The following is a 13,525-nucleotide window of genomic DNA, read 5'->3' on the forward strand; positions in this document are numbered from 1 at the left end:
GTGAGGGGTCTGGAGGCCAGGGCATATGAGGAGAGGCTGAGGGAGCTGGGCATGTTTAGCTTGGAGAAGAGGAGGCTGAGGGGAGACCTCATTGCCCTCTACAACTCCATGAAAGGAGGGTGGAGAGAGGTGGGTGTCGGCCTCTTCTCCTGGGTGAATAATGACAGGACCAGAGGAAATGGTCTGAAGCTGCGACAGGGGAGGTTTAGATTAGATATCAGGAAGAATGACTTTACTGAAAGAGTGGTCAGGCACTGGAACAGCCTGCCCAGGGAGGTGGTTGAGTCCCCATCCCTAGAGGTAATTAAGAAATGTCTACATTTGGCACTTCAGGGCATGCTCTGAAGGGCAGAGATTGTAGGTTGTTTGTTTGCAGGTTGTTTTTTTTTTGTGTGTGTGTATGGTTGGACTCGATGATCTCAAAGGTCCTTTCCAACCATGAAGATTCTAGGATTACATGATTCTATGATTCTAGGCCCAGCCCTTGGTCCTTAACAGATTCCCCTGCAACTCTGACCCTGTCCCCCTGAGTCTGTGGAGAGCCCCAGAACACCAAGAGGGCTTTTCATGGAACAGTTCCTTGGGTGCATTCCTGATACCAGCTTTGGAAGAGCCATCCAACCTCTACCGCTGCCTTGAGGAGTTCCATTAGTGAGAGTGGTGCCAGTAGGAAGGCCCCCTCTGACACAGTGGTTCACATGGCCTGTTGCTGCCTGCAGCCACAGGGATGCCGCTGTAGAGACATCAGGACGGTCACAAGGTACACGAGACCTTAGGGGGAACACAAAGGCAAGGGCACAGCAGGACAGTGGGGGTGTGAGGAGAAACCAGCACAGGAAAGGCCACGTCCTGCTGCTGTCCTCGGCCATGGCTCCAGGGAAGCAGCAGCCCCGACTCGCAGACAGCAGAGGCAGAGTGCCCAGCGAGGCAGCCGGCACAGCCCCAAGGGCCCCCAGGGCAGATCCTCCATGGAGCAGATGGGCATTTTCCTCCCGAACCCCTCCTGCATGCTGGGGCTGCTCGGCCAGCTCCGGAGGAGAATTAAGAGATGGAAGCAAAAACTAATAATTTTCTGCTGGCGTCTATATTGAGTTTATCTAACCAGGGAGCCCAGATCCGTACATACCTTAGGTATTTGGGTCAAGAGAAAAACATGTAGGAGACCAAGAAGAAAATCACAGGTATAAAGCAAACAAACAAACAAAACAACAACAACAAAACATTAAAAAAACACAACAAAATAAGAAAGACAAATATGAAGAATAGTTAGTCCTGCTTTTTCCTGATGTACAGTTGGAGCCGTAGTGGTATAAGGGCCACCTTATTAATCTGAAGTAGACACCATTAAAATAGTTTTGAAACTCCATCCTTGACTTCCTTGTTCCTCATGCTGTAGATGAGGGGGTTCACTGCTGGAGGCACCACTGAGTACAGCACTGTGATCACCAGATCCAGGGATGGGAAGGAGATGGAGGGGGGCTTCAGGTAAGCAAAAATGCCTGTGCTGACAAACAGGGAGACCACGGCCAGGTGAGGGAGGCATGTGGAAAAGGCTTTGTGCCGTCCCTGCTCAGAGGGAATCCTCAGCACAACCCTGAAGATCTGCACATAGGACAGCACAATGAAAACAAAACACACAAAAGCTAAAAAGCAACTTAATATGAGAAGCCCAGCTTCCCTGAGGTAGGCATCTGAGCAGGAGAGCTTGAGGATCTGGGGGATTTCACAGAAGAACTGGCCCACAGCATTGCCCTGGCAGAGGGGTAGGGAAAATGTACTGGCCGTGTGCAGGAGAGCATTGAGAAACCCAGCGCCCCAGGCAGCTGCTGCCATGTGGACACAAGCTCTGCTGCCCAGGAGGGTCCCGTAGTGCAGGGGTTTGCAGATGGCAACGTAGCGGTCATAGGACATGACAGTGAGAAGATAAACCTCTGTTGCAGCACAGAAAAATAAGAAAAAGACCTGTGCAGCACATCCTGCATAGGAGATGGCCCTTGTGTCCCAGAAGGAATTGGCCATGGCTTTGGGAACAGTGGTGGAGATGGAGCCCAGGTCAAGGAGGGCGAGGTTGAGGAGGAAGAAGTACATGGGGGTGTGGAGGCGGTGGTCACAGGCGATGGTGGTGATGATGAGGCTGTTGGCCAGGAGGGCAGCCAGGTAGGTGCCCAGGAAGAGCCCAAATGCAAGAGCTGCAGCTCTCGTGTGTCTGCCAATGGCAGGAGGAGGAACTGGGTGATGGAGCTGCCATTGGACATTTGTTCACTCTGGGCATGAGGGACTGTTGAAAGAGGAGAAGACCTTGGCAAGTTAAGGCAGACTTCTTTGGGCCCATCCTATTCCATTTCCCAAAATTTTCCCCAAAATTACTTCTCTTTCCTCAGAATAATTTCATTCATATCTTTTTGCGAGATCAGCTTTGTGCTGCTGAGGGCAGTATCGTTGCAGGGGCAGAGATTCAGTTGTTGATTTCCAATCCTCCCTGGATTATTCACTTCTAAGAGAAACAGATTTGGAATTTCAGTGCCCCCTCCTCAACTGAGAGATGAATTTCTCTGTCCCATCGCCCACCCAGACAACCCGGAGTAGAAGATTGGAAGAACAGGATCCTTCCCTTGCAGGTAGCCCCTGCCGTGCTGTGCTTCTTGAAAAATCTCCAGGGAACGTCCTGCAGTGATCTGCAGCTGTGAGCAGCCCTCACCCACGCAGCACCCTCTCAACAGCAGGACCCTCCCCTGCCAGCGGTTGCTCTTTCTCCAAAGCTTCTCCCCACATGCCCGTGGGGGTCTCCCGGGGCAGGCTGAGAGCTGACCCTGGCAGCCGGCAGAGTCCCTGCCCTGGCACACAGACCCACGGGGTGCAGGGACCCTGCTCAAGGACAGCCCTGGGCACCCCTGCCTGCACACCCTGGCTTCACGGCTATTCACATTTCATAACAAGACCCTTCCTCCCCCTCCGCCTCCTTACAGATCCCATAAGCTGTGGCTGTGCCAGCTTTAGGAGATGCCTCCAGGAACTCCACCTGCAGTGCCCTGCACCCAGAGGCTTACCGTGCCAAGGGCTGCAAGGATTTCTCCTCCAGTGAGCTCTCAGTCATCCTCCCAATCCTGACACCTTTAAGCTCTCTCTCTGCCTCGCTCATCTCCCTGAGACACCCAGGCACCGCCCTCAGCCCTGCTGCGCTTGGCAGAGGAGCTGCTCCTGGGCAGAGCCGTCTCTCTGAGGCGCTGCCCGCTTGCCATGAGCTCCCTCCATCCCAGGAGCCCAGCCCAGCTCAGACGCAGAGGACCAGCCCAAGGAGTTTTAATGGCCCCTCTGGTGGGATTGATGCCGAGTCCATGAACCTCAGACACTGAGAGGAAGCTGAAAAAACCTCTCAAGAAGTCAAAGTCAGGTTCAAACTCCAAAGTTTCTTGGAGTGTTAATGGGTCTCACTGAGGGACACCACTGAGATGTTGTCCCCAGGGTCCGGTTAGAGCAGAAAACTGGAGGCAATGATGACAGGTCGAGAAAAGCAAGGTGAAGGTGGCTCTGATGCTGAGTAACCCTGGATGTGTTTCATTAGTGCAAAGGGCCAAGGCCTGACCCCATCGCCCAAAGGGCCAAGGCCTGACCCCCAGCCCCCAGGAAGGGAGATCCTGTCCCTCACTCCTTCCTCAGGGCTCTTCCTGGCACAGTGTGATGTGGAGATGTGCAATGCCAAGGCCAGCACTAAGGTACAACACCTCCCAGGCTCTGAAGTATGGACGAGGAGGCAATGAGACCCCAGTGCTGCAAGGATAACTTGACTCCTCGTAGGCATCAGTGGCAGAGACAACAGCCATAGCCCAAGACATGAAGAGGTTGACTCTGTTAGGGGCCTTTCAGCTTTGCCACATCCCTGTGTCATCTCCACCACAGGCTGTCCTACGGTGTCCCATCACCTCTGCCTCTTTCCCTGCAGGCTGCAGCCATCCACCCGGCTGCCCCACCTTGCTGTCACCTTCCTTTGCTGAGATCTCTCCATCCTCCCTGGCTCTTCCCTGAAACACAAAGCCTTGGGCTGATCCAGACTCTTTCTGGGTGGCGTGTTGCACCATAGCACTGCCCTTGGAGTGATATTTCTTTCTCCTGGTGTCCAGTCTGCACCTCCCCAGCTGTATATCGGGGCATTATTTCTTTCTCATGCTGTTTTCCACTACAAAGGAAAGCTCCACCAGCTCCACCAGCAGCCCTCAAGCACACTCAGGCTACTCCTGTACTGTCCTCAGTCTCTGCACCACTGAGCCCAGGGCCCTCAGCCTCTCGAGTCCTGCTGGCCACGTTATTCCTGATACAGGCCAGGATGCTATTGTCCTTCTCAGCCACGCTGGGCATGCTGCTGGCTCACATCCAGCCAGCTGTCAACTGACACCCCCAGGTCCTTTTTTGCCAGGCAGCTCTCCAGACACTCTTCCCCCAGCCTGTATCGCTGCATGGGGTTGTTGTGACCCAGGTGCAGGACCTGGCACTTGGCCTTGAGGAACCTCATACCATTGGCCTCGGCCCATCGGTACAGCCTGCCCAGATCTGCCTCTGGAGCCATCCTACCCTCAGTCAGTTCGACAATCCCACCCAACTTGGTGTCGTCTGCAAACTTACTGAGGGTGCACTCAATCCCTCGTCCAAATCATTGATAAAGACATTAAAGAGAACTGGCCCTGATACCGAGCCCTGGGGAACACCACTTGTGACCAGCTGCCAACTGGATTGAATTCCATTCACCACCACTGGTTGGGCCTGGCCATCGCCCTGGTTTTTACCCAGCAAAGCGTACACCTGTCCAAGCCATGGGCAGCCAGTTCCTCCAGGAGAATGCTGTGGAAAACATTGTCAAAGGCTTTACTAGCCTCCAGGTAAACAACATCCACAGCCTTTCCTTCATCCACCAAGCAGGTCACTCTGTCATAGAAGGAGATCAGGTTTGTCAGGCACGACCTGCCTTTCATGAACCCATGCTGACTGGGCCTGATCACCTGGTTGTCCTTCATGTGCCACATAATGGCACTCAGCATGATCTGTTCCATGACCTTCCCAGGCACTGAGGTCAGACTGACAGGCCTGTACTTCCCCAAATCTTCCTTCCGTCCTTTCTTGTGGATGGGCATCACATTTTCTAACCTCCAGTCAACTGGGACCTCCCCAGTTCACCAGGACTGCTGGTAAATGATGGAAAGTGGCTCGGTGAGTACTTCTGCCAGCTCCTTCAGTACCATCGCGTGGAGCCCACCTAACCCCATAGACTTGTGTATGTCTAGCTGTTGGAGCAGGTCCCTCACCATCTCCCTTTGGATTATGGGGGCTTCATTCTGCTCCCTGCCCTTATCTACAAGCTCAGGGGTCTGGGTACTCAGGGAATAACCCACTCTACTACTAAAGAAGGAGTCAAAGAAGGCACTAAGTACCTCAGCCTTTTCCTCATCCTTTGTCGCTATGTTACTGCCTTTATTGGATAAAGGATGGAGATTCTCCCGAGTCCTCCTTTTGTTACTAGTGTGTTTATAGGAACTTTTCTTATTGTTCTTAACATCCAAATTCAGCTTAAGTTCTAGTTGGGCTTTAGCCTGTCTAATTTTCTCCCTACATAGCCTTACAATATCCTTGTAGCCTTCCTGAGTGGCCTTCTTCCAAAGACCATAAACTCTCCTTTTTTCCCTGAGTTGTAACCGTACCTCTCTGTTCAGCCAGGCCATCTTTTTTCCCTGATGTCTCATTTTACAGCACATGGGGACAGCCTGCTCCTGCACCTTTAAGACTTTTGTCTTGAAAAATGTCCAGCCTTCCTGGACTCCTTTGCCCTTCAGGACTGCATCCCAAGGGGCTCTGTCAAGCAGCCTCCTGGAATGACCAAAGTCTGCCCTCTGGAAGTCCATGGTGGCAGTTCTGCTGACCACCCTCCTTGCTCCTCTGAGAATTGAAAATAATTTCATGGTCACTATGCCCAAGATGGCCTCCAGCTGTCACATCCCCCACAAGTCTTTCTCCATTTACAAACAACAGGTCCGGCAGGGCTCTTTCCCTTGTCAGCTCCCTCACCAGCTGTGTCAGGAAGTTCTCCGCAACACACTCCAGGAACTTCCTAGGCTGTTCCCTCTCAGCCGTATTGTGCTCCCAGCTGGTATCAGGTAGGTTGAAGTCTCCCACCAGGGCAAAGGCCAGCGATCATGAGATTTCTCCCAGCTGCTTGTACGATATTTCATCCACCTCTGCATCCTGGTTGGGCAGTGTATAACAGACTCCCACCATGACATCTGTCTTATTGGCCCTCCCCCTGATTCTCACCCATAAACACTCAACCCTATTGTAACCATCATTAAGCTCTTGACATTCCTAACACTCCCTCACATACAAAGCCACCCCACCTCCTCTCCTTCCTTGCCCGTCCCTTCTGAAGAGTCTGTAGCCATCTAATGCAGCACTCTGGTTGTGCGACTCATCCCACCACGTTTCTGTGATGGCGACTACGTCATAGTTTTCCTGCTGCACAATGGCTTCCAGCTCCTCCTGTATGTTGCCCATGCTGCATGCATTAGTGTAGACGTGTTATGTTTTCAGAAAACCCATAACAATTTCTTGTCATTTAGACAACTATTCTATCACCCAGTGACCCCTCCCCACGCAGAAAGGGGAATCACGGAAAGCAAGGAAACACGAGGGTTGAAATATAAATAGATTTAATAGGATAAGACTAAATAATTAACAACAATATTAAAGGACAAGTATTAATCCCAATACTAATATAAGATGTACAAGAATTATACTCAGCCAATTCTATCAGTAGGAAGCTGTGCACTCCCAGCAGGGGAGAGTAAATGTCGGACACTGCAAGAGCAACGGCTTCAGGAGGGAGGGAAGGGCTCAGGGGTCCGGCACCGGGGCAAGGACTTTCTCTGGACCACAGCCATCAAGGGAGAGAGAAACGACGCAGCAAACTTTCTCATTTGTATCGAATGTGACCGAATCGAATATTTCATGGTATGAAATAATCCTGTTGGCCAGCCTGGGTCAAATGCCCAGGCCTCGCTCCTCCTCGTACCTGCACCTGCCAAGGCTTGAAAACACCGAGGCCTTAAATCCCACGTAGCCTAGCTGGCTATAAAGCAAATATTTTCACGAATTCAGACACTAGAATCTTCTAAGAGTGACGTTTTCCCAGACATTAGAAGAGAAGTTAGTCCTGTGTTGCTCAACCCAGGACAAGAAGCACTTCAGCTGGGCTACTGGTCCTGCCACCTCTTTGCTGGAAGAAGGCTTACCTTCTACCTGACCATTCCCAGGCACAGCCATAGTTTCTAAGCCATCAAAGACCCTTGCCTCTCTGCTGCTGGATTCATCCCCTTTCCCCTTCAAATCTACTTTAAAGCCCATTTGATGAGCCCTGCCAACTCCTGTGCAAGGATCCTTTTCCCCTTTTGAGACAGGCATACCCCATCTGTCTCGAGCAGGCCTGGTGTCATGTAAACCATCCCGTGATCAAAAAAAATAAAGTCCTGCCACTGGCACCAGGTTCAGAAACAAGTATTGATCTTCCAACTCTTCCTGTTGCTTTCCTCATCTTTTCCTGTGACTGGGAGGACCAAGGAGAACACGACTTGTGCTTCTGACCCCGCAACCTGTCGTCCCAAAGCTCAGAAATCTCTCTTGATTGCCCTTGGGTTTCTTGTTAACATATCATCTCTGCCTGTCTGAAAAATTAGTAGTGGGTAATAATCTGAGGGTCTTACCAGGGAGGGAAGTTTTCTTTTTATATCTTTAACCTGGGCCCCAGGGAGGCAGCAGACTTCCCTGAGAAGTGGGTCTGTTCTGCATATTGGGCCTTCCGTTCCCTTCAGGAGGGAGTCACCTACAACAATGACCGGTCTTTTTTCCTTAACTGAAGATGTTTTGATGGGAGGTGTAGTCTGATTTAACTGTGGTGACACCTCTGTGGACACTGAATTATCTTCCTCGTCATGATTGAGTTCCCCTTGCAGAGCCTCCTACTTATCTTTAAGGGTACCTGGGAAGGTGGGGGAGTTAGTGGGGAGACACACCTGCTTCGCTGGGCAGAAACACGTTCCTACAGCCCCCTCTCCTCTAAGTCACCTTGTTCAGCTAGGCAGAGAGAGGACAGGGAATTGTCTGTCCACCATGTGGACTTGTGTACGTTCAGGTTCCTCAGGTGGCGGAATGCTCGGTGTTAATCTGCCTTTGACCCCGATCTGTGCGTTCTTGGCTCCAGACCTGGAATCCAGTTCCTGTCTGTCATTGAGTCCAGTCTGGGACTTCCCCAGTGCCTGACAGTGACATCATCCTGGTAGCTTGATACAGTTTTCTATATACTGTATCTATTTCATTATTTCCTTTTTATTTTATTACATGTATTTCATTAAAGTAGATTAATTCCTTCTAAACTCATAAATCTCTTTCTTTCCTTCCTCTCCTCGGAGTGAGAGCTGGGGGAGAGCATCTGTTGTCCGTCATTGGCCAACCCAGCCTAAACCAGGACAATACGGAAACACACTTCAGTACTGCATATGCATTTGGGCTAAAAACCCCCACTGAGCTAGTTTTCCAGAGACAGTTTCAGAGTGGCAAAGCAGATTCAGCACATAAATGCTTGTTTTTTGCTGGGATAGAGTTGATTTTCTTCACAGTAGCTGGTCTGGGGCTGTGTTTTGGATTTGTGCTGGAAACAGTGTTGATAAGACAGGGATGTTTTAGTTATTGCTGAGCAGCTCTTACACAGCACCATGGCCTTTTCTGCTCCTCACACCAGCCCACCAGCAAGTAGGCTGGGGGTGCACGAGAAGTTGGGAGGGGACACAGCTGGGACAGTGGACCCCAACTGACCAAAGGGATATCCCGTACCATGTAGCATCATGCTCAGCCATATAAATCTGGGGGAAGAAGAAGGAAGGGAGGGATGTTTGGAGTTACGGTGTTTTGTCTTCCCAAGTAACCATTATGTGGTATGGAGCCCTGCCTTCCTGGAGGTGGCCGAACACCTGCCTGCCGATGGGAAGTAGGGAATTAATTCCTTGTTTTGCTTTGCTTAAGTGTGCGCCTTTTGCTTTACCAATTAAATTGCTTGATCTCAACCCAGGAGTTTGCTCACTTTTACCCTTCTGATTCTCTCTCCCATCCCACTGGCGGGAAGTGAGTGAGCGACTGTCTAGTGCTTAGTTGCCGGCTGGTGGTAAACCACAACAAACAGAAACTCCACCATTCTCTGGGACCCCATTCCAGTGCTGGACTGTCCTCCTGGTGACCTTTTTATCTTTTATTTTTATGTCAGGTTAGTCAAGAATTACACAACTCAGAGCAAGACATCATAGCAGGGGGAGATGCTTTGAAGCCCTTTATATCTTTGAACACTTTTAAGGCGATTCCATGCAGGGATGCTGTAGAAGATAGCCCATGGGGTCTAGCAAGCGATTTCTCAAACGTGAGGCTGGTCGTCTCTTCACCACTTGTCTCACTTTCTGGGCATCACTGGCTACTGACCATGCTTTGACTATTTCCCTTTAACATTATTTGGTCAGACACAGCTTGAAGTAGCTGTTTGCATTAAACTACTCAGAGGCACTGAAGATGCTCTAGAGTACAAAGATATCAAGCTGGGACACAACATAGGAGGAATGCCTCAGGACACCTTTCCCCTTCTTGAGGAGGATGAAAGCCAGGCTGGACACATGGTTTTGTTTCAGCAGATATGAGATGCCTTTCTTCAGGCAACCAGGTACCCCAGTGGGACTTTTTTGGGACTATTTGAGAGGATTTTACGTACTCTGTAGTACCACTTTGTCCATAGGAGTCTCTTCAAGGCAATTCTCACTTCCTTATTCCTCAGGCTATAGATGACAGGGTTAAACACTGGGGTAAAAATTGTGTAAAACAGGGCAAGGTATTTGTCGGTGTCTAGGGAATCCCTTGACTGTTGCTTTAAGTAGACGACGGTGGCCGAGCCATAGAAGAGTGTCACCACCGCGAGGTGCGAGGAACAGGTGGAAAAGGCTTTGTGTCTGCCCAGAACTGAAGGTATTTTCAGAATTGCCCTGATAATTTTAATGTAAGAAATAACTATTAAGGAGAAGGGAAAGATTGCAAATACCAGGATGATGGTGTACAGTGTCACTTGGTTCCAGAACGTGTCTGCACAGGCCAGCTCCAGCACAGGGGGGACATCACAAAAAAAGTGATGAAGGTCATGGGATGCACAGAGGGCAAAGTGAACACCTGGTAGCTCTGTCCTACTTGCACTGGTATGACAGCCACCCACGACCCCACCACCAGTCTGATGCAGAGACCCCTCCTCATGATGAGGGGGTAGTGCAGGGGGTCACAGATGGCTATGTAGCGGTCATAGGCCATGACAGCCAGAAGAAGGCACTTGATGCTGCCCAGCAACACCAGGAAATACAGCTGGGCAGCACAGCCAATGAAGGAGGTCCTGCCATCCTCCAGCAGGAAACCCACCAGCATTTTTGGCAGAGTGACTGATGTGTAGCAGATCTCCAGGAAAGACAAGTTCCTCAGGAAGAAATACATGGGGCTGTGGAGGCTTGAGTCCACCACTGTGATGAGTGCAATCAGGCTGTTCTCTGTGAGGACCATGAGGTAGATGACCAGCAATACTGTGAAGCACAAGCCCTGCAGGCTGGAGTGGTCAGAAAATCCCAGAAGAATGAATCCAGATCCACTGGTGTGACTCTCCAGGCCTTTTCTTTGGGGCATTTTTCCTGCACAGAGCAATTCAAACAACAGGCTCTCAGAGGATACTGATGGCCTGTCCACCATCACAGACACTTCAAGCCTAGAGAAAGACTACAAACATCAGCATACACGCGACTGCAGGATTAGAAGAGCTCGACCAAGGTATGCATGAGTGTTTGGAAATCTAATGTGGGTCGCTTGCGGAGGCGAGGTTTGTAAAGAGAGAGAACAGAGTCCTTGAGCCTGAATAACTGGGGGTTTTATTGTCATATGGGTAAAAGAAGCTTGACTTTCTCCTTTAGAGGTGATTTTATTAAATAGAACACCTAGTGAAAGATGAGAGAAACAGAAGAAAAGAGACAAATACTAGTGCCTTTAAGGACAGCCTTGCTTACGTTCCTTGTCCAGATCTCATCAGAGGTGCATTTAATGTAAGAACATTAAGAAGGAATAGGGTTAAAAGGGGGGAAGGATGAAAAAGGGGAAGACTAGGCAAGGAGAGGCAAACAAACCAAAGCAAGGCAAGGTATGACTTGATTCTTAGACCTTAGTGAGAGAGATTAATCCCAACGCTCCTCACATGGGAGAGCTCATCCCCTGATGCTGCGTCCACACACAAAGATCTGGAAGACTATCTTAGATCTGAATCATCAGTTTTTGCCTAGTGAAGGGTGAATCCCGTCAGAAGTAACACAGGCTTCTCTCTGCCAAAGAATCCAGTGACACTGATGCATCCATGGCACATTTAAACAAGACAGAGAAGCAGCAGGTTATGCTTAAATTACCAGTTTTCAGGGTGCTAAAAGACATTTTTGCGCAAGCAAGAAAACTGCTTTATGCAGCTTTCAATCATAAGGAGAAGAAAGTGATTAAAAGCGTGTGATATCCCCATGACACCCAATTTTCCTGGACAGGTCAGGCATCTATAACTTTTGCATAAGTCCCGAATCATTCAGCATTCCCAAACCTGCTGCTCTCTCACTAGGATTTCTGACAGCTTACAAATCCAGCCGAGGGCCCATTCACTCTGATCCCAACCCTGCAAGCCCTCACAGAAGCAGAGCAGTGCTCTTGCTGCCTGGGGAGCTCAGCCCTCCCTTCACATTGCCCCCCTTCCCAGAGCAGAAGGGCTTCTTGCTGGGCACACCTGAAGGGTGTCAGCTACAATCAAGCAGCACCACAACAGCAGGTGGCTTCTTATGGAGAAGGGACTCAGCTGAGAGATGTTTAAGAATCTCAGTTTGAGGTGGGGTCAAGTGGTCATTGCATGAGGAATATGCCATCTGCAGCCTGGATATCTAGGTAACTCAGCTCTTGTCAGAGTCAATGGAGAAACAAGGAACACAGTATATGAGAACTGAAAAACAGTTCATCTGACCCAAGGGTCTGACTTGGGTGACACACAGTGGTGCCTCCAGCCTCCAGATCATGAGGAAGTGAGAGGCAACTGCTCAGGCCTTGAGACAGCACTGACAAGGTGATACCAGCTTGTCTGTCCATCCCAGTTGTGCTCCCACTATGCTCAAGTTTGTTTCTTTTGTGACAAACTTACCATGGTAATCATTGCCTGATAGGATGATACAGATTTCATTACACATGTGCTGTTGGGTTAAGATAAGTGTTAGGTCAGGGTTAGTTAAGGTTCAGGTTCAGGCTTAAATTAGAGCTAGAGTTCACGTGGTTTAGGGTTAGATTTCAAATAGGTTGAGGTTGGGGTTTGGTTAGGGTAAGGGTAAGGTTGGGGTGCGGGTTACAGTTAGAGTTGAGGGTTATGACCTGGGGTTGGGGTAGAGCTAGGGTCAGGCAATGATTAGGGTTAGGATTAAGATAAGGTCAGGGTTATGTTCAGAGCAGGGTTAGGTTACGGTTCAGGCAGGGTAGGGTTAGGGTTAGACACCTGCTGGACAGTGTGCGTCTTGCTGTGCTCCTCTTCCAGTGCGTGCCACGGTCATTAAAATCCCCAATAAGACCTGGCAATTCTTTGGGTTTCTTGAATAAGCCTTTCTCTGCTTCCTTATCCTGATTGCAGGTGCTTTGTTTCCCACACTAAGAGGCCTCTCCTCTGATCCTCACCCACAAAGGACTCACCCAACCTCTTGCACATCCCACAGAGGAGCTCCATAAGAAAAGACAGCAGGAAAAGATTAAGAGTTCACCAATCCCAGTTTCAGCGTTGAGACAGCCAAAACTCAGGGGAGGTCTTGTAGGAGCAACCTCCTGTAAATCCACCCCCATCATACTCGTCTTCCTCCCCTTTTATGTTTGCCGAATTAGCACGGCCCACCCCACTCATTATGGCGTAGTTCCATCTCAGATGTCTCCTCCTCCTGGCTGACGTGTAGCATCATTTTGGTGGGGAGAGAACTATAGTCATACATGTTTAGCATGATCTCTATAATCTTCATTATCATATGCAGGGGTGTGCGCGCTTTCATATGTATTTCATGGATAATGAAGCAAAGGTCACTTCTCAGACACAATGGCCTTGAGAACTGAGAACTAGCAAGCTCACCACACGAGTGGCAGAGCTATCTTGTCTTCACAAGACAGTTCTCCCACACTTTCCGGTGCTAGAACTGTGAGCCTTATCAGTTCTTTGAAGGCCAGGCCTGCATTATTTATTTCCTTGCGAGTGTTGGAGGCTTTCCATTGAAGGCTTGGAGGGCCTTCTGCCCCTTGTCAGGGAATTTACAGTCTGTCTCTTACAACTAGCAGCCGGAGCTTTCCCAGCACTCCTCGCCATTTCTTCCACCAGTATCAAAACTCTGTGGTAGTACATGGGACTCCAGCTCCTCCGCTCTGTGCCCCAGGCTGA

General features: G+C 49.9%; 1 pseudogene; it reads right to left on the minus strand.

Moving 5' to 3' along the window:
• Positions 1-1,344: 1,344 nt before the first annotated feature.
• Positions 1,345-13,097, minus strand: LOC134507726 (olfactory receptor 10AG1-like; annotated as a pseudogene).
• Positions 13,098-13,525: the final 428 nt, after the last annotated feature.

Source organism: Chroicocephalus ridibundus, chromosome 27 (assembly GCF_963924245.1).
Source record: "Chroicocephalus ridibundus chromosome 27, bChrRid1.1, whole genome shotgun sequence".
Classification (NCBI taxonomy): Eukaryota; Metazoa; Chordata; class Aves; order Charadriiformes; family Laridae; genus Chroicocephalus; species Chroicocephalus ridibundus.